Source organism: Pecten maximus, chromosome 8, assembly GCF_902652985.1.
Source record: "Pecten maximus chromosome 8, xPecMax1.1, whole genome shotgun sequence".
In the NCBI taxonomy this organism is placed as follows: domain Eukaryota; kingdom Metazoa; phylum Mollusca; class Bivalvia; order Pectinida; family Pectinidae; genus Pecten; species Pecten maximus.
The window spans coordinates 36892761-36917645 of NC_047022.1; the positions used below are offsets into that span (position 1 = coordinate 36892761).

Sequence of the window (24885 nt, forward strand, 5' to 3'; positions counted from 1 at the left end):
CTCATTCTTTAGTGACTTAGAAACAGTCGGCTATTTCCGTCAGGTTAACGGAAATACCCGAGATTGACATGGAAGAATAGTCTCTGTTCTGAACAACGAAAATCTTTGTTTTGCTTTTTTTTTTTTTTTTAATAGTTATTTTTCACAGTTATTTTTCACAGTTACAGATGATTTTGCCTGTAAAGCAATCACAAAAACAGAAACATATATTATTTCGCTAAAAATTAAGACTATGATATGATGGTAATTGATTATTCCTGCCAAATGATTTCGGAAATCGGACAAAATACAAAGAATGTAGAAATCACAATTCAAAATCATGGACTCAGCCGTCCAGTCAAAATTTACAGAAGGTGAGGTTTTTATTAACATGCCTTCGTTAATTAATTGGAGATATCTTACCCAATTAAGATACAAAAAACATTTTCAGAATTTGCTGAAGATAGTTCTACATATTGTTAAAAAAAAGTTTGTATGCATATAATTTGAAATACGGTTCAATTTGAACTTTAAAACAGCCGAAGTCAGCCCCCAGGCCAACTTTGAACATTCGTCAGTTCTGATGTATAAAAAGTAAAATCTCTCATTAATGAAACTTTAATATACAAATCATACTGTCATGCATTTCTACAAAGCCAGTACTGACTTGATTAATTCAATAATCTATTTTACAAATGCATCAAACGCTAATATGGTTGATATTTGAATGCCCCAACCATCCCGTAAGAGAAATGTAGAAACAATCGTTCATTTGATATCTGGGAGTGTGGAATAAGTTCTACTTTCTGGGAAGATGAAAAAACAAACAAACAAACAAACAAACAAAACAAACAAACAAAACGAAAAAAACTGGTAAAAAGTAGTTCCAGTCTTGGTTGAAAATGTAATAAAGAAATATAAATCTAGAAATAGTTTTGGCAATATACTACCCCAGATTCCTAGGAAAATGGGCTCATTTAGACAATCTCTTCTCGCTGCCTTTTCTACGGAAGTATAGAGGGGACATGTGGAAACATTTTTTTTATCTCGTGCGCACGACATAAAATTTATTTTTCCTCAATAATTATGTCGTGCGCACGAGATAGTTATGTCGTGCGCACGACTTAATATTTATTTTTTCCTCAATAATTATGTCGTGCGCACGGCATAATTATGTCGTGAGCACGAGATAGTTATGTCGTGCGCACGACATAAAATTTATTTTTCCTCAATAGTTATGTCGTGCGCACGACTTAATATTTATTTTTCCTCAATAATTAATTAATAATTAATTCCTCAGTAATTAAGTCGTGCGCACGACATAACTATCTCGTGCTCACGACATAACTATCTCGTGCGCACGACATAATTATTGAGGAAAAATAAATTTTATGTCGTGCGCACGACATAACTATCTCGTGCTCACGACATAATTATTGAGGAAAAATAAATTTTATGTCGTGCGCACGAGATAAAAAATTTTTTCCACATGTCCCCTCTATACTCCGTACTTTTCACCTGCGATGATTTACATTTAGAAATACGGAATGTCTTTTGAGAGCGAATTATGAGTGAAATGAGAACAGTGTGAATGAGAGTGTGAACGTCTTGTAAAAATTAGTGGCTTTATGATTGACAATCCTTAATGATTTTCCATTCCCATAATACTAGTAACTTCTCTTAACCTGCTATAAATAAAGGGAAGTAGCTTTCATGAACTCCATGTATGTACAATGTACCTAGATCTATGAACAGCTATCGTTATCCTGAAATCTACACATTCAGTATTATCTATAATCACATCTCCTTAGCTCCTGATAATCAATTTTCATATTGTTTGAACTTAGTCAAGAATTATTCAGATTCTGCAGTCTGATTCTTGTATTTTAGCTAGAGTTACACCCCTTGCATTACAAGCTGACGGCAGCCAGGTCTTCTGATTACGTTACACTCCACGTTACGTTGGTGGAGTGTAACCGTACGTGGAGTGTAACGCACGTGGAGTGTAACGTAATCAGAAGCCTTGGCTAGCGAAGATGACATTAAAGAGGCATCGTTGAAAATAATTTTGATATCAAAAACTCATTTTTATACATGTATCAGGAAAATATCTTTTGATGTTTATCAAGTACATGCATTTTTCAAAGAATTATATTGTTCATCAGGAAATAATTTTTTTTTAAATTAAATAGATCTATTTATAAACAATCCACGATTTTTTTTATCAAAAATAGGGAATACAGTAAATAGTAAAACGGCGCCTCATACAGGCATATCGTTGCGATTTTGATGATACGTATAAACACTTATAATATAGACTACTGAACAGTACAGCAGTGTTTTTCCGTGTACCAGTTTAGTGAAATATAATCATCTATTCACAAGCAAAACTAGAAGTAAGCAAGCTCATTTCTTTGTATATAATCAATTGAATTTTACTGAATGTTTCACGATGACAAATAGCATTGGCAACGACACAGTGTACACCTTAGATATAAGAACCCAGCACAAATCTTTTTTATATATCTATATCACACACGCTACTAGACACAGAGCTATATTTAACAATACACATGCTTTAAATGTTGCTAATTAAAAAATTGGTGCAATATTGCTGTTTATGTTGTAAATAAATCCTCAATACTCATGAACTCTAGGTTTGGTACGATCGGTGACGAGTTTAGATATACAAAAATGTATATATAGGCACTCCTACATTTGTACATGTATGTCGTTGCCAGGTTTATTTGACGGAAAATCATTTTAAAATGCACGGTCAATGCATATATGCCTGCTTTATTGAACACTTTATAAAGTACATACCATGGGAGTGCCAGAGGTTTGTGCCAGACGAGAAGAGATGTGCCGGGGTGTGTCGGGGGTTTGTATTGGACGCGTAGAGATGTGCCGGGGTGTGTCGGGGGTTTGTATTGGACGCGTAGAGATGTGCCGGGGTGTGTCGGGGGTTTGTATTGGACGTGTATAGAGATGTGCCGGGGTGTGTCGGGGGTTTGTATTGGACGTGTAGAGATGTGCCGGGGTGTGTCGGGGGTTTGTATTGGACGTGTAGAGATGTGCCGGGGTGTGTCGGGGGTTTGTATTGGACGCGTAGAGATGTGCCGGGGTGTGTCGGGGGTTTGTATTGGACGCGTAGAGATGTGCCGGGGTGTGTCGGGGGTTTGTATTGGACGTGTATAGAGATGTGCCGGGGTGTGTCGGGGGTTTGTATTGGACGCGTAGAGATGTGCCGGGGTGTGTCGGGGGTTTGTATTGGACGTGTATAGAGATGTGCCGGGGTGTGTCGGGGGTTTGTATTGGACGTGTAGAGATGTGCCGGGGTGTGTCGGGGGTTTGTATTGGACGTGTAGAGATGTGCCGGGGTGTGTCGGGGGTTTGTATTGGACGTGTAGAGATGTGCCGGGGTGTGTCGGGGGTTTGTATTGGACGCGTGTAGAGATGTGCCGGGGTGTGTCGGGGGTTTGTATTGGACGCGTGTAGAGATGTGCCGGGGTGTGTCGGGGGTTTGTATTGGACGCGTAGAGATGTGCCGGGGTGTGTCGGGGGTTTGTATTGGACGTGTAGAGATGTGCCGGGGTGTGTCGGGGGTTTGTATTGGACGTGTAGAGATGTGCCGGGGTGTTTCGAGGGTTTGTATTGGACGTGTAGAGATGTGCCGGGGTGTGTCGAGGGTTTGTATTGGACGCGTAGAGATGTGCCGGGTTATGTCGGACATGAAAATGTATGTGATCACCTGCCCGACCACGCGGGTTTTCCCCGGGTACTCTGGTTTCCTCCCACAGTAAGACCCCTCACGCGCTTCCATCCGCATGATTATTATAAGTTGATATAACTTGTTTGGCAATCGTTGTAAAATAAATAAAGTTTACAAAGTGTGTCAGGGGTTTGTGTCGGACGAGCAGAGATGTGCTGGAGTGTGTCAGGGGTTTGTGTCGGACGGACAGAGATGTGCTGGAGTGTGTCAGGGGTTTGTGTCGGACGAGCAGAGATGTGCTGGAGTGTGTCGAGGGTTTGTACCGGACGAGCAGAGATGTGCTGGAGTGTGTCAGGGGTTTGTGTCGGACGAGCAGAGATGTGCTGGAGTGTGTCAGGGGTTTGTGTCGGACGAGCAGAGATGTGCTGGAGTGTGTCAGGGGTTTGTGTCGGACGAGCAGAGATGTGCTGGAGTGTGTCAGGGGTTTGTGTCGGACGAGCAGAGATGTGCTGGAGTGTGTCGGGGGTTTGTGTCGGACGGACAGAGATGTGCTGGAGTGTGTCAGGGGTTTGTGTCGGACGAGCAGAGATGTGCTGGAGTGTGTCAGGGGTTTGTGTCGGACGAGCAGAGATGTGCTGAAGTGTGTCAGGGCTTTGTGTCGGACGAGCAGAGATGTGCTGGAATGTGTCAGGGGTTTGTGTCGGACGAGCAGAGATGTGCTGGAGTGTGTCAGGGGTTTGTGTCGGACGAGCAGAGATGTGCTGGAGTGTGTCAGGGGTTTGTGTCGGACGGACAGAGATGTGCTGGAGTGTGTCAGGGGTTTGTGTCGGACGAGCAGAGATGTGCTGGAGTGTGTCGAGGGTTTGTACCGGACGAGCAGAGATGTGCTGGAGTGTGTCAGGGGTTTGTGTCGGACGAGCAGAGATGTGCTGGAGTGTGTCAGGGGTTTGTGTCGGACGAGCAGAGATGTGCTGGAGTGTGTCAGGGGTTTGTGTCGGACGAGCAGAGATGTGCTGGAGTGTGTCAGGGGTTTGTGTCGGACGAGCAGAGATGTGCTGGAGTGAGTCGGGGGTTTGTGTCGGACGGACAGAGATGTGCTGGAGTGTGTCAGGGGTTTGTGTCGGACGAGCAGAGATGTGCTGGAGTGTGTCAGGGGTTTGTGTCGGACGAGCAGAGATGTGCTGAAGTGTGTCAGGGCTTTGTGTCGGACGAGCAGAGATGTGCTGGAGTGTGTCAGGGCTTTGTGTCGGACGAGCAGAGATGTGCTGGAGTGTGTCAGGGGTTTGTGTCGGACGAGCAGAGATGTGCTGGAGTGTGTCAGGGGTTTGTGTCGGACGAGCAGAGATGTGCTGGAGTGTGTCAGGGGTTTGTGTCGGACGAGCAGAGATGTGCTGGAGTGTGTCGAGGGTTTGTGCCGGACGACTAGAGATGCGCCGAGCTGTGTCGGAGGTTTGTGCCGGGCGAATAAAGATTTCCGGGATGTGTCGGGCAAGTACAGGGAGGTGTTAAGGACATTCGAAGACACCAATGAACACCAAGAGTTTGACACTTCCAGACAAATCACATAAACAGAGCACTATGGAAACTTTAAAAGAATCTATAGTTATACATTTTTTTCAAGTTAATAAAGCTTTTTTATTGAGGAGTTTTCTTCGATCTTAAAATGTGTTATTGCGTAGGTAGGCTACCTAACAATGATGTGTAGTAATACTGTCACATCACAGACACCAATATGTTATTATTTACCTAACAATGCTGTGTAGTAATACTGTCACATGACAGACACCGATATGTTATTATTTACCTAACAATGTTGTGTAGTAATACTGTCACATCACAGACACCAATATGTTATTATTTACCTAACAATGATGTGTAGTAATACTGTCACATGACAGACACCAATATGTTATTATTTACCTAACAATGATGTGTAGTAATACTGTCACATGACAGACACCAATATGTTATTATTTACCTGACAATGCTGTGTAGTAATACTGTCACATGACAGACACCAATATGTTATTATTTACCTAACAATGCTGTGTAGTAATACTGTCACATGACAGACACCAATATGTTATTATTTACCTAACAATGCTGTGTAGTAATATTGTCACATCACAGACACCAATATGTTATTATTTACCTAACAATGCTGTGTAGTAATACTGTCACATGACAGACACCGATATGTTATTATTTACCTAACAATGATGTGTAGTAATACTGTCACATCACAGACACCAATATGTTATTATTTACCTAACAATGCTGTGTAGTAATACTGTCACATCACAGACACCAATATGTTATTATTTACCTAACAATGCTGTGTAGTAATACTGTCACAGGACAGACACCAATATGTTATTATTTACCTAACAATGCTGTGTAGTAATACTGTCACAGGACAGACACCAATATGTTATTATTTACCTAACAATGATGTGTAGTAATACTGTCACAGGACAGACACCAATATGTTATTATTTACCTAACAATGCTGTGTAGTAATACTGTCACATGACAGACACCAATATGTTATTATTTACCTAACAATGATGTGTAGTAATACTGTCACATCACAGACACCAATATGTTATACGCATAGCAGAATTCTGATAAGTTTTCAAAGCAATTATCAAAGTTTACGTGAAGCGGTACGTCCCCCGATACATAACGAGTTCTCATGTCCCAGACTAACTAACATTAGTCTGAGTGACTCACCATCCAACAATAAACAAGCTCTATCTTAGATTTACGCTACACGAATGGTATTTAGATATATTCTAATGACAATATTAACAACGAACGTTTGTGCTGCATAAAAAAATCGTACTGTAATTTACCTCCTTATGTAATTATTACGATTGATTTCGCTTTCGATCCCGACTATTAAACTTATCATTACCAGAACGTTAAATAGAGGGATGATATCGAGTTGCCAGCTAGACAAAAACTCTTATTTTGAAATAATTTAAACAGATGTCTGAACTACCCTATGACTTTGTTGCAGGTTTTGAGATATCAATGTCAAATTTAAATCTTCTGCATTACATTCAAGTAAATTCTTATTTTCAATTTCTCAATTTCAATTTTAAATTCTTATCAATTTTCATATAGGTTTGAACATAATTTGTCAAAAAGGTTTTGGTCCAAATGAAGCTGAGAATTATATTCTGACCGCTCTCGAGCCAAACTTTAGTCAACACAATCCGGCAATAGGCAGATTGCAATAATACTGACTACATTTAACGATTAGTCATAGCTCCACGTAAACATAACATACATGGCAAATCGCTGTTTGTTTTCTCGTTTGATAACAAATGAAAACAACGGAAAATGAAAAATAGCCATGTGAGATGCACATAGCTGCTGGCGTTTACGGCCAACAGGGGATCATTGGGGGTCCCTGACACTTTAATTGGATACCAATATACCCGTAAGTCAATGGCACAACATATCTACATTTAAAACATATTTTCGTTCTGACTTTTGATGAATATAGACCCTCTCAGCTTCATAGTAATCGAATACGTGAGAAGTGTTATTGTATCGGCTCATTGGGAGATCCTTAGGTCCGTCAACATACCAACTATAAATGTGAAGGCTTCTGATGTTTGTCATGACATTTTAAAAGTTAATGAAACGTATTTTTTACACAGTTTGTTTGAAGTAGACCATAATTTTAGTCATACCACTGTGTTTGAAGAGTACGTATCCTCTATGATGAGTTATACCAGTGTGTGGGGAGGGTACGTCTCCCTCTATGATGAGTTATACCAGTGTGTGGGGAGGGTACGTCTCCCTCTATGATGAGTTATACCAGTGTGTGGGGAGGGTACGTCTCCCTCTATGATAAGTTATACCAGTGTGTGGGGAGGGTACGTATCCTCTATGATGAGTTATACCAGTGTGTGGGGAGGGTACGTATCCCTCTATGATGAGTTATACCAGTGTGTGGGGAGGGTACGTATCCCTCTATGATGAGTTATACCAGTGTGTGGGGAGGGTACGTATCCCTCTATGATGAGTTATACCAGTGTGTGGGGAGGGTACGTATCCCACTAGGATGAGTTATACCAGTGTGTGGGGAGGGTACGTATCCTCTATGATGAGTTATACCAGTGTGTGGGGAGGGTACGTCTCCCTCTATGATGAGTTATACCAGTGTGTTGGGAGAGTACGTATTCCTCTATGATGAGTTATACCAGTGTGTGGGGAGGGTACGTCTCCCTCTATGATAAGTTATACCAGTGTGTGGGGAGGGTACGTCTCCCTCTATGATGAGTTATACCAGTGTGTGGGGAGGGTACGTCTCCCTCTATGATGAGTTATACTAGTGTGTGGGGAGGGTACGTCTCCTCTATGATGAGTTATACCAGTGTGTGGGGAGGGTACGTATCCTCTATGATGAGTTATACCAGTGTGTGTGGAGGGTACGTCTCCCTCTATGATAAGTTATACCAGTGTGTGGGGAGGGTACGTCTCCCTCTATGATGAGTTATACCAGTGTGTGGGGAGGGTACGTATCCTCTATGATGAGTTATACCAGTGTGTGGGGAGGGTACGTCTCCCTCTATGATGAGTTATACCAGTGTGTGGGGAGGGTACGTCTCCCTCTATGATGAGTTATACCAGTGTGTGGGGGAGGGTACGTCTCCCTCTATGATGAGTTATACCAGTGTGTGGGGAGGGTACGTATCCTCTATGATGAGTTATACCAGTGTGTGGGGAGGGTACGTATCCCTCTATGATGAGGTTATACCAGTGTGTGGGGAGGGTACGTCTCCCTCTATGATGAGTTATACCAGTGTGTGGGGAGGGTACGTATCCCTCTATGATGAGGTTATACCAGTGTGTGGGGAGGGTACGTCTCCCTCTATGATGAGTTATACCAGTGTGTGGGGAGGGTACGTATCCCTCTATGATGAGTTAACGTTATACCATTACTGGGTTGTTGTTGTTGTTGTTGTTTTGTTGTTGTTATTGTTTTTTTTTTGGGGGGGGGGGGGGGGGGGGGGGGGGGGGGTCACAAATCTAGTAATAATCTTACCTGTGGTAACATGCCGTAACTGATAACTTAGCGAAATTAAACGATATCAGGCGAAAATAACAAGATTGCTTTGAACAGCTAAAACCTCATCCGGAAATTATTTTATTATACAGTAGATCACTTGTGTGAAGTAACATTTTCTCGCATTCGATGGAAATGATAACAATCAAATTGTCGTTTGTCTGGCGTAGACGACACTTCTGACGATTTGAGAATAAGAGAAATCTTCTTACGTCATCAAATGCCCTTTTACAGTTTGTGTCTCCCCTATGATGGGTACATGTAATCGCCAAACTATAATAGCCATGTAGATTACTTTGTATTTATAAAACACGTTTAATCCTTTCACAAATATCAGATGCACGAATAATATATGTGTTACTTCTACGGTCTGCCTAGCCACAGACACCTAAAGGTGTAGCCTGCCATGCGTCCAGCACGTACTACAGTCCACCCAGCTGTGTGGAACAGTTCGCCCGTCTATCATAGTGAGTACCTATACCTGCATGTTGTTCAAACTTTTAAAGTATTTTAAAATGTATATTTCAAAGAAACAAATACAAATGCGTAATTTGGTCTACAATATTATCATTATCCTTTAAACATAAATGGTATGGAACGAGACATTAGAGAAGATGTAGGTAGGGTAATTGTAGGTAGGGTAATTGTAGGTAGGGTAAATGTAGGTAGGGTAAATGTAGGTAGGGTAATTGTAGGTAGGGTAATTGCTATCATTTGATCATAAATCTCTTTAAAACTGTATAATTGGCAGATTATTGTCAGTTTACACAGGACTGATAGCTGTAAACAAATTAGTATTGGATTTCTATTTATATTACAAAATTGTTATGAATGTTAAAATTCCAATGGTCAGTTCCGATTGTGTAACGAGCTGTAGGTCTCACGTGAACTGTTAAATATTCAGAGTCACGTGTCCAACATAGTTATTGATCCATAAAAGGCTGGATTTTAAATTCGTGTGATTTTTACCCGTTTTAAAATAACAAGCTTTTAAAAGTAAAGTGGCCCCCGAGACCTTGGGGTATTGAGTTGTAGTTATAATGTATACTCCCTAAGTATGGGGTAATGACGGTATAGACCGGTACTAATGTATCAATGTTCGTCTCAAGGTCGACATACTTCACACAACAACCATAGTTTAACAGAGATCGAAATCCCTTTAAAATAGACACCAGTGATAATTTGAATTGAAATCGAATTGTACCTATTTAAAGTTCAGACGTATGTGATGTGTAAGTGTCTCCCACCACACACAACTCCGTATATCTGATATGTACGGAGGATATAGAGTTGTTCCTTAAAATGAAGACTAGTATAAACAACCGTCTGTAGGTAAGGATTTTATCTACCTGTCACGCACCCTACGATCAAATAGGTAAGATTACTATATTTGGTGTTTTTACTGTAAAATAATCAAATCATTGAGAGTAATTTTTCGCGATGCATTCTACAGATATACGGTGTAATAATTACAAATATTAGGTAGGATTAATTAGAGTCAGTATTTTCCTGTTCGTCACGAAAGCGTGATACATTGTCGTCGTTCCTCTGCTCCTTAGTTTGGCTATGGTGCAACAAATTACGACTTTGGGGGACTTAGTTAATTTCTACAACAGATTTCGTTTTGATTTCTGAAAAAATCGAAGGTCTACAACATCTTTTAGATAACCTGTATGAATACTCCAATAAATGGAAACTAGTAGTGAATACGGATAAAACCAAAATAGTTGTTTTTAGAAATGGTGGCCGTATAAAAGATAATGAATGCTGGAATATAATGACAGTAATATTGAGATCGATGAAATGTTTTTTTATCTTGGTGTATTGGTGCCTTGTTTAGATTTAGTAGTAAGTTTAACCATATGGCTAAGCACGTAACTGATCAGGGTCGTAAAGCACTTTTCGCTTTACTGTCCAAATGTAACCCCGTCCAATTAAGTATTTTGTTAGACATTTTTGATACATTGGTTGGTTGGTTGTGTTTTGAATTATGCTTGTGAAATATGGGGGAGGTCTAATTGCATAGTAAAAGCAAAGGTCCAATATTAAAATTCTGTGAAAATATACTTGGTGTCAAGAAGTCTACCTGAAATGTCATGGTTTATGTTGAATAAGATCGATTGCCATTGGCAAATGAGCACATTTTTAGAACGATAAGATATTGCTTTAAGTTATCAAATCGTGATAATTGTATTTTAAATGAAGTTTACAGATTTTTGCCAATAGTAAATGAAAAAGACTACCCGAAATATATTTGTTTAGTGTTTGTAAAACAGAAACTTGTTGGAACTTGAGATTGGTCATTATATGAATGAGACAGTGTCCTTCCGACATTAATACCCTTGATCAAACAGCGTTTAGAGGATCAGGATTGAACCCTTTAAACAGTTCTAGTAAGTGTGATCTATATACGTATCTAATAAACAATATTACTTAACTAAATCATTACATAAACAGCATAGAATTACAATAACTAAGCTACGTTTGTCGGTATTAGTAGAAACATTGTTAGGAATAATAGACTTTGTAACAATTGTACACAAAACGAGATTGAGGACGAGTTTCACTGTCCTCAGTATTCAGATTTAAGGAAGTGATTTATCAAAAATATTATTGATATAAACCATGTGTTCATACATATGTTCTCATAGTGGTAAATTTATTCGATACAAGTAATAAGTATTACCATATATAAGTGTAACGATGTAGATTGATCTTTATATTATGTACCCTATATGTTATATATATATCATGTATTTAACCTTTATATTTTGTACGTACAAAACTGATTGGCTGTCAAGCAAAAGGTTAAAAATGAATTGAATTATTGTTTAATAATAACAAGAATGTGTGTACTATGTCATAAAGTTGTTCCGAGCTGTCACTATCTGTATAGGACGAGGGTTGTCGGCTTTATTCTGTGGTGTGGACCACCGTTGAGTAATATTGACCAGGATTATACTTTTGACTTCACGCTGTAGTGATGTTAATATCTATGTTTTGACAGAATGTTTTATAATAAATGTACGTATCAGCGCAGACACGCTGTGATTTTGATATGAATGGTTCTATTAGAAAGTTTAATGTGAACATTTTCTCGGCTGGTGTGTCAAACTATAGTATAAAACCCATCACGGTGGCGTCCACTTTAAACGGTTTCAAAGATGCAACATTAGACTTTATAATAAATAAACTCTCAAATAAAACAATGCTAAGAATGCCCATCTGAGATACACACATTTCCTTTACCGCCGTGTGCCCACATGTAAGCGCGAACGATATTCTGACTTGTAGGCAGTATTTGATTTACTCGTGCGTTTGAGACACTATAGCTTGTGCGCACGCAAACTTATTTGTGTCCACGAGACACACAATATAGAAACATGTTTGTGCGTCTCCAAAACGGCTCCGTTTTTATCATCTTTGTATTTATCTTACCAATTGTTATACTCTCATTCCCAACTCCTTGTGCATAAGGTTCTTTACCTCGTTTCCCACATAAACTTTGTTACAATGACATGCATTATATAAATTGAAACAGGCCTGTTTGGACTTATCTATAGAACACTTGGGTGACAGTACTAGTCGGATTAGCGTGGTACACCTGGTTGAAATGTTAATTAATCTAGATAACTAAATAATGGCGTACTCTCGGTGGTACCAAGGGAAGATATTCTTCGCGATCCTTTATATTACTACGTAGCAGGTTCGCCATTTTCCTATGTAAACATTCACGTTAATAAAATCGACTAATTGGCATTCCAATTAACAACCATACAACAATCGATTCCATTTCTTTTCTGAAAGTTATGCGAATGTGACATTTAATTAAAAGCAAGAAGTCTAAAGTAGCGATAAATACAATGCTCTGATTGTATAGAATGATGACGTCATCACTATGATTCATCATTGTAGTTTAAATCTCCATCCTGGTAAATCACGCATTATAGGACACAATTCATAATCAACACGCTTTGTTAGAAGATGTTTAACAATTGTTCTGCGATATTTTCTTTACACCTAAATAACTTATATATGTTAATTACCTATTTTACTGTTTATTGGGTACAGTTTCCTTGTAACACTGCTGAGTGACCAGTACCGAATATTGTCGGCGTAAACACATTGTCATTAGAGAACACGTGTCTGTCGGAGTATACAGACATGTATGCTACTGTCGGAGTATACAGGAATGTATGCTACTGTCGGAGTATACAGACATGTATGCTACTGTCGGAGTATAGAGACATGTATGCTACTGTCGGAGTATACAGGAATGTATGCTACTGTCGGAGTATAGAGACAAGTATGCTACTGTCGGAGTATAGAGACAAGTATGCCACTGTCGGAGTATAGAGACAAGTATGCCACTGTCGGAGTATACAGGAATGTATGCTACTGTCGGAGTATACAGGAATGTATGCTACTGTCGGAGTATACAGACATGTATGCTACTGTCGGAGTATACAGACATGTATGCTACTGTCGGAGTATACAGGAATGTATGCTACTGTCAGAGTATAGAGACATGTATGCTACTGTCGGAGTATAGAGACAAGTATGCCACTGTCGGAGTATACAGGAATGTATGCTACTGTCAGAGTATAGAGACAAGTATGCTACTGTCGGAGTATAGAGACATGTATGCTACTGTCGGAGTATACAGGAATGTATGCTACTGTCAGAGTATAGAGACAAGTATGCTACTGTCGGAGTATAGAGACATGTATGCCACTGTCGGAGTATACAGGAATGTATGCTACTGTCAGAGTATAGAGACAAGTATGCTACTGTCGGAGTATAGAGACATGTATGCCACTGTCGGAGTATACAGGAATGTATGCTACTGTCAGAGTATAGAGACATGTATGCTACTGTCGGAGTATACAGGAATGTATGCTACTGTCGGAGTATAGAGACAAGTATGCCACTGTCGGAGTATACAGGAATGTATGCTACTGTCGGAGTATAGAGACAAGTATGCCACTGTCGGAGTATACAGGAATGTATGCTACTGTCGGAGTATACAGACATGTATGCTACTGTCGGAGTATACAGGAATGTATGCTACTGTCGGAGTATACAGACATGTATGCTACTGTCGGAGTATACAGGAATGTATGCTACTGTCAGAGTATAGAGACATGTATGCTACTGTCGGAGTATACAGGAATGTATGCTACTGTCAGATCATAGGCAAAAGCAAGAAAAGTGTATGTTTTTCCTCCTGCTAGACTATCGTACAAGTTGTGTAGGGAGATATTATTTTTTGTGGATTTCCCGCATGCATAGTGAAGCTATCCAATTACCCCGATTTACATAGTGTCGTAAACAGCGGGACTTTCACTGACCAGTACCGGGTAGGATATGTACAACACCTACGGCCAGTTTGTCGAGTAGTTTTTACTTTTCCGGGACGATCATTTTTCGGTATAGCCGTAGCCGTATAATATTCTTTTGGCCCGGATATGACGCGACAGGTGGCGTTACTGGTCAAGATTAAGTATGTGATTGGTCAATGAAGCGGTTAATGCAAAATGCAGATATGCAGTTAAAAACGAAACAAAGTTGAGATTGAATGCAAGCTGAATAAGTGGATGTATCTTTTCAAATGACACATTAAAAAAATATATATTCCTGATTCAAATGAAGTCTTATTATCACCAAAAATGATTCAAACTGATATAATTTTGTTATCCGTGCTGAAACGCATTAGTTCGTTAATTTATTTCACCAGCAGTTTTACATTATAACCACCAGCATTAAAACTATGTCGTTTATCTTTTTTAAAGATATTTCTTGTTTAATATTACATGTAGTCTTAGCTTCACAGTAAAAATTAAATTATATTTGATTTTCATTCAGTTTATCTGCCATTTCCTGTAATTAAATTGGTGTCTTGTTCTATTCTTACATTACATATTTGTCATTCTAACTGTTATTTCCACCATAGTAGGAGAATAAATACAAAGTCATACAGCCATAGACTATTTTCACGCTAGTCCTTTTTATTATGTTATTTGACAAATCCTATTTATATTTTTATCTTATTTTCTCCGATATTAAAACTATTTACTAATGGCGAATGTGACGTTAAGTGACACTAAGTTATTGTATACATGTATGTAACGCCTCTTTTTATCAATAAACGATATGGGACGCCCACCCAACACCAGGGACGTACATATACCTGTCGATGTTTACTTTACTGAGGGTAATATTACATATTACGGAACAACAGTCCACGTATCGATGGTTTATCACAATAACAGCCTCGGGGGAATTTATTGATGTGTAGCACGAGACATTTAAACACTGCCAGTTAAGGGTTTATTACACAATTATATCAATAGTTTCCCTCTGTTGACCAATATAATCCGTCCGAAATAAGTAATTATTCTTTGAAACCCCTGGGTTCCTTTTTCGCAGTATACCATTCCGTTATATAAACACATCGACGTTTTGTTACAATCAAGGTGTATTTGGACATATCACGGGGGCTTGACACGTTCCCATGACCAAGAATGAAAATATAACCCCATGAACCGATCCCTAGATCATTTATTATTGTCAAGCCCCTGTGTAACCTATCTTATGGTGTGTATAGCACGTTGCCTGTGTCTATACAAGGTTCGTTCTCTATATAAGATCTGCTCTAGATGTTTTAAACATTGTTACGGCAATTTGGAATTAATATTGACACGACTGGTGGTCGATAAAGGCACAGTTTATCAAGAACTATAGACATTGTAAACAGATTTGAATATATCGGAGTTTATTTCACCTGAAATGGTTTTACATATTTTAATATTTCAAAGCCATGCATGGTGCTATTGATGAATATAAAAATAATAACCTCTCTATTACCTGTAAATTAGACATGTGAGGTTGTGGGTTATTGTGACAACAAACTTTTAGAACGTCTAACGTTATATATATGTTTACACGGATTCGTTGATATTGTGACGTAGCGAGAGAACACCCCCTAAGTTAAAAACATCGACACGGAACGTTAGGATTTATCAGATACAGACAGAAGGGAATCAAAGTTGGATTCTAGAATCGGCACACAACAAACTATTTAACAATCTGTATATGATACATTATATATCTAAAATGATATTACACAATGGTTTTTATACTGTTTTAAAATATCTTTGATGGGTGTAATTTATCTTATTTTTTTGAAAGGCATTGATATCAAATCTCGTTGGATTTCCTCCGTGGCTAGCTAATGTTTACTGCAAGTTTCGAACATAATTCGTAAACTACCGATTGAATATATGGCAAATGGGACAATAACCCATAATTTGGAATTTGCAGCCTATGTAATCAAAACGAAATCGGAGACGAATTTCATTTTGTGTGTGCTACTTTAATGACCGACAAATATTATTAATCTTGAAAAAATTCCTATCCGGATAGTATTTTGAAAGATTCGACACTTTTACCACATCCGAACATTGTCACGGGCCCATTCCGAGAATTGTCACGTGCCACACTCCGAACGCTGTCGCGTGCCACACCCCGAACATTATCATGTGCTGTTTTCAGTTCATTTACAGATGGCTGAATGAATAAAATAAACGTACAATATTTACGTTCAAATTGAGTATTGTACTGTCGCGTAATTAGTGAAATTGGGTCGACGATGTCCCATGACAATAAAATCGTCACAAGGGATGTTAGAGGTACAATATTCAGACGAAAAGCAATACAGCCCACACGTAAAGTTCCATTTGTTTGTCCACCAAAATCTCTGCCCTACGACTACCATGGTGTGGTCATTGAGTCCGTACTTATTCGACCAGTCCGTGGACACTATGCATACAATGGTGGTTTAATCCTATTGTGGATTAAACCCAATCCGCCCTGCATACTTCTGTAAGTAAACAACGTTCTATTTCACACTGACGTTGGTAGGACAGACAGTATACCTGTATTCTAACACATGTGTTACATCTCCAGTATCTCCTGGATCATTCTCACCTGTGTTACGTCATCAGTATATCTAGTGTATGTGTTGGTAGGGAGATCACGAAGGATATATTTCCGTATGGGAGTGATCTAGCAACACGATCCCGGCTTGTTTGTGAATACACGTGGTGAATCGATATACAAGGTAACGTTTATATATGATTACTCAAATTATACCCCGGTGACATTGGGATATTTAAAACATATTTATTGTAGGGTAAATAAACTTTGTATAATGAAATATATAACTTTAAATGATACTTGTGAACTGGTGTTGAGTATTACGGTAAATACCACTTAATGAGTGTTTCTACGATGTCTTCATATAAACGGTAAATACAGCCATTCTCAGAACTACGTAGCGAATGGTACACTGCGGATAACTTACATTATGTACCTATTGTCAGTAGTTTAACAATGTCGACGACTGATGGAAAATTAACAACACAAGATTTCAAGAGATGGAGGTTGATGAAGACCACGGGGACGTTTTATGGTCGACGTCACGATCTCGCGAGGAAATATTATTTCTACCACAATACCCTGTGTTATTCAACTCTCAGACCATCAGTTAATCATTACAGCTGTTGATTAACAATCTGTTTATACACGAAATTATACTTGGCCACGTTTCCCTTTGATTCAAGCCGATATTATTGTGGTAGAAACAGGTCACACGACTCGAAATTGTTGGATATGGAATTTATTTCACACTCGTTATTGTTATTTGTTGTTAGTTATTTTTTAAAAGTTGCAAAAACACTCACTAAAGCTCGTGTCTTTTGTAACTTTTAAAAAATAACTTACTCGTGTGAAATCAATTCCATATCCAACAACCACTCTTTGTGTAACCTCTATATCTCCCTGTGTGATATAACGTCAGACGTGTCCACTCCTTCTTAATATGCCTTGTGGTTCCGCTGTCACCACCCTAACTCCCATTTGGAGAATGTGACTAAACAGTTAGCTCGTATTTTACCCAGATTTGTATGACGGTTGTCGTCGTGACCTAGATTTGTATGACGGGTGTTGTCTATTTAACCCAGATTTGTATGGCGGGTGTCGCCGTGACCTAAATTTGATTTGTTTGAGGATTCGTCGTGACCTAGATTTGTATGGTGGGTGTCGTCGGGACCTAGATTTGTATGGTTGGTGTCGTCGTGACCTAGATTTGTATGGTGGGTGTCGTCGTGACCTAGATTTGTTTGACGGGTGTCGTCGTGACCTAGATTTGTAAGGCGGGTGTCGTCGTGACCTAGATTTGTATGGGGGGTATCGTCGTCGAGTGCAAAGGCCGTTTATCATAGAAATTTAAACATTAGAGTCGGGGAATAACGTCACTGTCCTGTAGCATGTTTTAATTTGTCGTCATACGAAAGGATGAAACAAAGGAAGAGTTACATCTCGCCCTTTCGTGACGAAATGAGGGGAATACACAAATTATCAAAGATAATGTAGTCACATTTAATTCTCCACATCATACGAATACCAGCTATTTACATGCTGAAGTGGAGGAAGCTAACCTATATTTATGTCATATACCGCTTGTTTAATCGAAAAAAACTTCAAAACGACCCCGCAGTTTAACCCAACCTTAGCAAAGGAGCTAGATAACAAGGATTAGAAATACAAAGGCGACCCTGCAGCCTTTAACCCAACCTTAGGAGCCGGTTATCAAAGATGTGAAATACGTACTGTCAGATACCCAGAAATTATATTTTTAAACGGTGACTTATTCACGGGAAAGTTTGTTCTTAACGGAAAACAGATTGTGTTTCATGACTTGGTGACGTCATTGCTACCGCGTGAATTACAAAATCAGGATTGTCCGTAACATTACCTTTAATCAATAATCGAACGAGCAGTACCAAAGTAAAAAAGTAGGCTAATTACACACGTCAAATATTTCGTGTCATTCACACACACCCCTTTGAAATAAGCAAATTATAAAAACACAAGCTTTTAGCATTAGTGGGTATTCATCGCTGCTCCTAAGTCTGACTCGTTTGTTTACGTAATTCCGATTTTTTTCGGGTCAATATTCTTTACAACCTTGTAGAAAATCCTACCAGCGAATTCCTCTGGATGTACGGTACTGCCGTCACAACACGTAGGTGATACAGTCGGTCAAAGTGGTATCGATTATCAGATCGATATGATCATCACATTACATCACCTCTCACCAACACACCAATGATGGTTTACATGAACCCGTCAACTGTGTCTGAAGGACCGGGCCATACCTAATTCGGCGGACTTCTTTTTAGGGATTGAATGTAGTTCTAGTTCTTCTAGTTCTAAATGGTAATGACCAACTTCAACAAACTGAAGATAATGTCATGAGAGAGAGAAGAGATGCAGTCGTTTCCTAGAAAGCATAAAAAAAAAAAAAAAAAATGTGTATATAGGTATTACTTAATTTTGGGGGATGTATACTGACAGGAGGGCAGTCTTAAAGGATTCGGCTGTCGGACAGGAGGATGTAGGGATGTGTTTGTTCAATGGCCTCGATTGGTAGATTGGCACTAGAACCAATGGCGACTTTTTAACAACTTTAATAGCGTATTTATCAACTATGAAGAGATAAGCATGTGTAGTCAAATAAATCTATGAACATGTGATGCTCTTAATATAATCTAAAACAAAATCATTTTAATTGCCGGCCATAATATCCAAATTGCTGGTTTGCATTTACAGGAGAAAAAAGACGGAGAATTACTGTCATTTTAAAAATATCTGCTTTTCTATATGAATGTCATATACGTGTATATATATATTCTATCGGCTTTAAAATACAAACTTCAAAGAAATATTATTAATTCAGTAACTAGACAGGTAGATTTGTGTATTGGATCGAAGATCATCTCGTACTCCAGATCTAAAGCTTGCGTCCTTATCTAATGACATAACACCAGTATACCTTAGCATAATTCAGTTTAGCTTCGGAATATTGAAAATGAAATTAAAAAAAAGGCGATTATTTGCGAAATTCTAAATCAGATAGGAAATGTGATATTATATGAAACAAAACAAAATCCAAACTAAAAGTCCGAATTCTTGTTTAATTTTACCATATTTATGTGTAGTTAATAGGTTGGCGGAGCCCCTATTGGTGACCATATTTATGTGTAGTTAATAGGTTGGTGGAGTCCCTATTGGTGACCATATTTATGTGTAGTTAATAGGTTGGTGGAGTCCCTATTAGGGACCATATTTATGTGTAGTTAATAGGTTGGTGGAGTCCCTATTAGTGACCATATTTATGTGTAGTTAATAGGTTGGTGGAGTCCCTATTGGTGACCATATTTATGTGTAGTAAATAGGTTGGTGGAGTCCCTATTGGTGACCATATTTATGTGTAGTTAATAGGTTGGTGGAGTCCCTATTGGTGACCATATTTATGTGTAGTTAATAGGTTGGTGGAGTCCCTATTGGTGACCATATTTATGTGTAGTAAATAGGTTGGTGGAGTCCCTATTGGTGACCATATTTATGTGTAGTTAATAGGTTGGTGGAGTCCCTATTAGTGACCATATTTATGTGTAGTTAATAGGTTGGTGGAGTCCCTATTAGTGACCATATTTATGTGTAGTTAATAGGTTGGTGGAGTCCCTATTAGTGACCATATCTATGTGTAGTTAATAGGTTGGTGGAGTCCCGATTAGGGACCATATTTATGTGTAGTTAATAGGTTGGCGGAGTCCCTATTGGTGACCATATTTATGTGTAGTTAATAGGTTGGCGGAGTCCCTATTAGGGACCATATTTATGTGTAGTTAATAGGTTGGCGGAGTCCATATTAGGTGACCATATCTATGTGTAGTTAATAGGTTGGCGGAGTCCCTATTAGGGACCATATCTATGTGTAGTTAATAGGTTGGCGGAGTCCCTATTGGTGACCATATTTATGTGTAGTTAATAGGTTGGTGGAGTCCCTATTAGGGACCATATTTATGTGTAGTAATAGGTTGGTGGAGTCCCTATTAGGTGACCATATCTATGTGTAGTAAATAGGTTGGTGGAGTCCCTATTAGGGACCATATTTATGTGTAGTTAATAGGTTGGTGGAGTCCCTATTGGTGACCATATTTATGTGTAGTTAATAGGTTGGTGGAGTCCCTATTAGTGACCATATTTATGTGTAGTTAATAGGTTGGCGGAGTCCCTATTAGTGACCATATTTATGTGTAGTTAATAGGTTGGTGGAGTCCCTATTAGTGACCATATTTATGTGTAGTTAATAGGTTGGTGGAGTCCCTATTAGTGACCATATTTATGTGTAGTTAATAGGTTGGTGGAGTCCCTATTAGGGACCATATTTATGTGTAGTTAATAGGTTGGCGGAGTCCCTATTAGGGACCATATTTATGTGTAGTTAATAGGTTGGTGGAGTCCCTATTAGGGACCATATTTATGTGTAGTTAATAGGTTGGTGGAGTCCCTATTAGTGACCATATTTATGTGTAGTTAATAGGTTGGTGGAGTCCCTATTAGTGACCATATTTATGTGTAGTTAATAGGTTGGTGGAGTCCCTATTAGGTGACCATATTTATGTGTAGTTAATAGGTTGGCGGAGTCCCTATTAGGTGACCATATTTATGTGTAGTTAATAGGTTGGCGGAGTCCCTATTAGTGACCATATCTATGTGTAGTTAATAGGTTGGCGGAGTCCCTATTAGGTGACCATATTTATGTGTAGTTAATAGGTTGGCGGAGTCCCTATTAGGGACCATATTTATGTGTAGTTAATAGGTTGGTGGAGTCCCTATTAGTGACCAGATGAGCCCCTCACCACTCCAATCATCGTCCTGGCTCTGTCTGGGGAAGTGTGTGATCAGAAAGGTATCTAGAGGGATATTGTACACGCATGTTATTGTAAATGATCCTAGAACGAAAAGTTAGTGAATTAGTTAAATTTTACAGTGGTAAGGTAAATAATTCCACGAAGTGCCAGCGGCAGACAGAGCGCCCAACAAGTCATCGATTTGTACTTGTGTTCCTCGGTACACAAAACATGTCTGCACTGTGATATATCCTACGAGATGAAAGGCTTTGCGCCTGGGTGAGTGAAACCTAAAACAATTTATATTGCAATTGATTGATGAGGCTACACGGCCTACAAGAACTGTCTGAAGTGTTTACATTGGTACTGCTTGAACCCTTCCTGTTCTTGGAACCTTCAATGTACGGATATCGGGACTCAATACAAATGTCAACAGACGTAACTGTCATATTTCAATCAGATAAAACCCCCAAGCTAGCATAGATGATATTGATATGCGGTCTCTTTGGTCCACATCCAAATATATCTAAGTAGTTTGACACTAGTGAATTATTTCCCGAAATATTACAGCGGTGTAATTAGAAGGCCGAGTACCATGTTATACCAGATGGAACGTCATGGCTTTGTGGACTCTGTATCACGTTAAACCTCCACCAGGCGGAACCATAATCACAACCCCGTGGTTCAGCTCCGTACATAGGGTGTCCGGTCTGCCCACATTGGTTGGACCATATGACTTGTTGTGGCCACTGAGCATCATGTGACATTCCCTACAGTTCAGCCTTAAATTCCTCACTCTATACACCACAATACCATTCGATTATCTGTCATGTTCCTGCGGTATATATTCTTTATCGTTGTTGTTTTTCTTCTTCTGAATTCGCTTGCTCAGACTCGGATTCTAAAAGTTTCAAAGGATCCATGAGAAAATCCTTCAAAGTCAGAACAATTGTTATCCCCTCGATTTTGTGTACGTGGACGGGTGTCAAGGTGATACGAACAGAAGTAAACGAAACCGGGAAAGAAAAACAAAAAGGAAAGAAGAGAAAAGATTATAAAAAAAATCAATTTCAACGTCCCGTTAATACCAATTAAATCAAACCACCGATTTTACAGGGGTTTAACTTTAAGTCGCCCCCTTCGGCCAAAATGTAGTGAAAAACAACAGGTTGTTCTTTAGCTCTCGAAACCTCTCCTGCCGAAGGCGTAGGAGAATCCACCTCAGATCCTTCAGAAGGACCCCGTAATTAATGACATCTAGCAGCAGAGAGATACAATACGTAAGTCCTATTCGCTACTGCACGTGTTTAGTCCATCCATTCGAAGGAGAAATGTAACTTAAAATAAAACCCTTGACCTTTGCTCAAGGTCACTGACAACGTAACAGTCAGGAACAACTTACAACTAAGCTGTATGATGAGTGTGAGGCTTTCATTTTCCCAGTTGTTAACTTTCCATTTTAAGATAGTAACATCACTGCTTCCCCTATCTTCGCTATTCAAGGACTTGTCCCCAGTATCAAGATAAACGGGTATCGACTGATGATGACAAATCTAACGACACGTGGAGAGATACAGCTTGATGAAGACCATAGGCACGTTTTGTGGTCGTCATCAGGATTTTTCTTCTTGGAAATATTCGAGTTCCTAAAGTAATATGATTTGAGATATGCTGAATGGTTCAGAATATGCCTAGTGGTTCCGTTGTCACTATGGTAGTTCTCGTTATTGTAATATTACCTGGATTTGACCTAGATGGCGATTATCATGGGTGAAGCAGAAGAGCTTACTAATCCAAACACCTGGTCTAATTTTCAATGATCCCCATGTGAATCTATATTTTTGTTTGTATTGTGCCAGCGTTTTATTGCTTTTTATTTTAGGATTACTGTTTCGTTTTGATGTTGGTATTTTCTATTGATTTTGTGACAGCGAATAAGAATTCCGCAATAAAGTGGACAAGAATACCGTTTTCAACTTTCAGCCTAAAGTCTATGTCATATTGCACCAACAAGCTGTGAGAATTTTCCGAATACCTGGTTTTACTCTCCTTTTTCTTTGTCAAGGTCTACATGCAAATCTAAATATTTTTTTCACTTCGTTTTATCGATTACGAGTTTGAATGGGTCCGTTATTATGTCGGTATTCTCTGTTGTTTATGAGTTTGAATGGGTCCGTTATTGTGTCGGTATTCTCTGTTGTTTATGAGTTTGAATGGGTCCGTTATGGTGTCGGTATTCTCTGTTGTTTATGAGTTTGAATGGGTCCGTTATTGTGTCGGTATTCTCTGTTGTTTATGAGTTTGAATGGGTCCGTTATTATGTCGGTATTCTCTGTTGTTTATGAGTTTGAATGGGTCCGTTATTGTGTCGGTATTCTCTGTTGTTTATGAGTTTGAATGGGTCCGTTATTGTGTCGGTATTCTCTGTTGTTTACGAGTTTGAATGGGTCCGTTATTGTGTCGGTATTCTCTGTTGTTTACGAGTTGAATGGGTCCTTTATTGTGTCAGTATTCCCTGTTGTTTATGAGTTTGAATGGGTCCGTTATTGTGTCGGTATTCTCTGTTGTTTTCGACTTTGAATGGGTCCGTTATTGTGTCCGTATTCTCTGTTGTTTACGAGTTTGAATGGGTCTGTTATTGTGTCGGTATTCTCTGTTGTTTATGAGTTTGAATGGGTCCGTTATTGTGTCGGTATTCTCTGTTGTTTATGACTTTGAATGGGTCCGTTATTGTGTCTGTATTCTCTGTTGTTTACGAGGTTGAATGGGTCCGTTATTGTGTCGGTATTCTCTGTTGTTTATGAGTTTGAATGGGTCCGTTATTATGTCGGTATTCTCTGTTGTTTATGAGTTTGAATGGGTCCATTATGGTGTCGGTATTCTCTGTTGTTTATGACTTTGAATGGGTCCGTTATTATGTCGGTATTCTCTGTTGTTTATGACTTTGAATGGGTCCGTTATTGTGTCGGTATTCTCTGTTGTTTACGAGTTTGAATGGGTCCGTTATTATGTCGGTATTCTCTGTTGTTTATGAGTTTGAATGGGTCCGTTATTGTGTCGGTATTCTCTGTTGTTTATGAGTTTGAATGGGTCCGTTATTGTGTCGGTATTCTCTGTTGTTTATGAGTTTGAATGGGTCCGTTATTGTGTCGGTATTCTCTGTTGTTTATGAGTTTGAATGGGTCCGTTATTGTGTCGGTATTCTCTGTTGTTTATGAGTTTGAATGGGTCCGTTATTGTGTCGGTATTCTCTGTTGTTTACGAGTTTGAATGGGTCCGTTATTGTGTCGGTATTCTCTGTTGTTTACGAGTTTGAATGGGTCCGTTATTGTGTCGGTATTCTCTGTTGT

At 39.1% G+C, this 24885-nt stretch overlaps 1 protein-coding gene across 8 annotated transcripts in view; it reads left to right on the top strand.

The window, feature by feature from the left end:
* The first annotated feature begins 10067 nt into the window (after positions 1 to 10067).
* Positions 10068 to 24885, top strand: part of LOC117333393 — a 110249-nt gene continuing 95431 nt past the window's right edge. For 5 of the 8 annotated variants that reach the window (XM_033892667.1, XM_033892672.1, XM_033892669.1 and 2 more), the window contains exon 1: positions 16782 to 16896. The gene's annotated coding sequence lies outside the window, so the exon portion shown is untranslated. Of the gene's footprint in view, positions 10150 to 16781; positions 16897 to 24885 lie in introns of those variants that run through there. The other 3 variants (XM_033892675.1, XM_033892677.1, XM_033892668.1) reach the window with 2 other exon arrangements.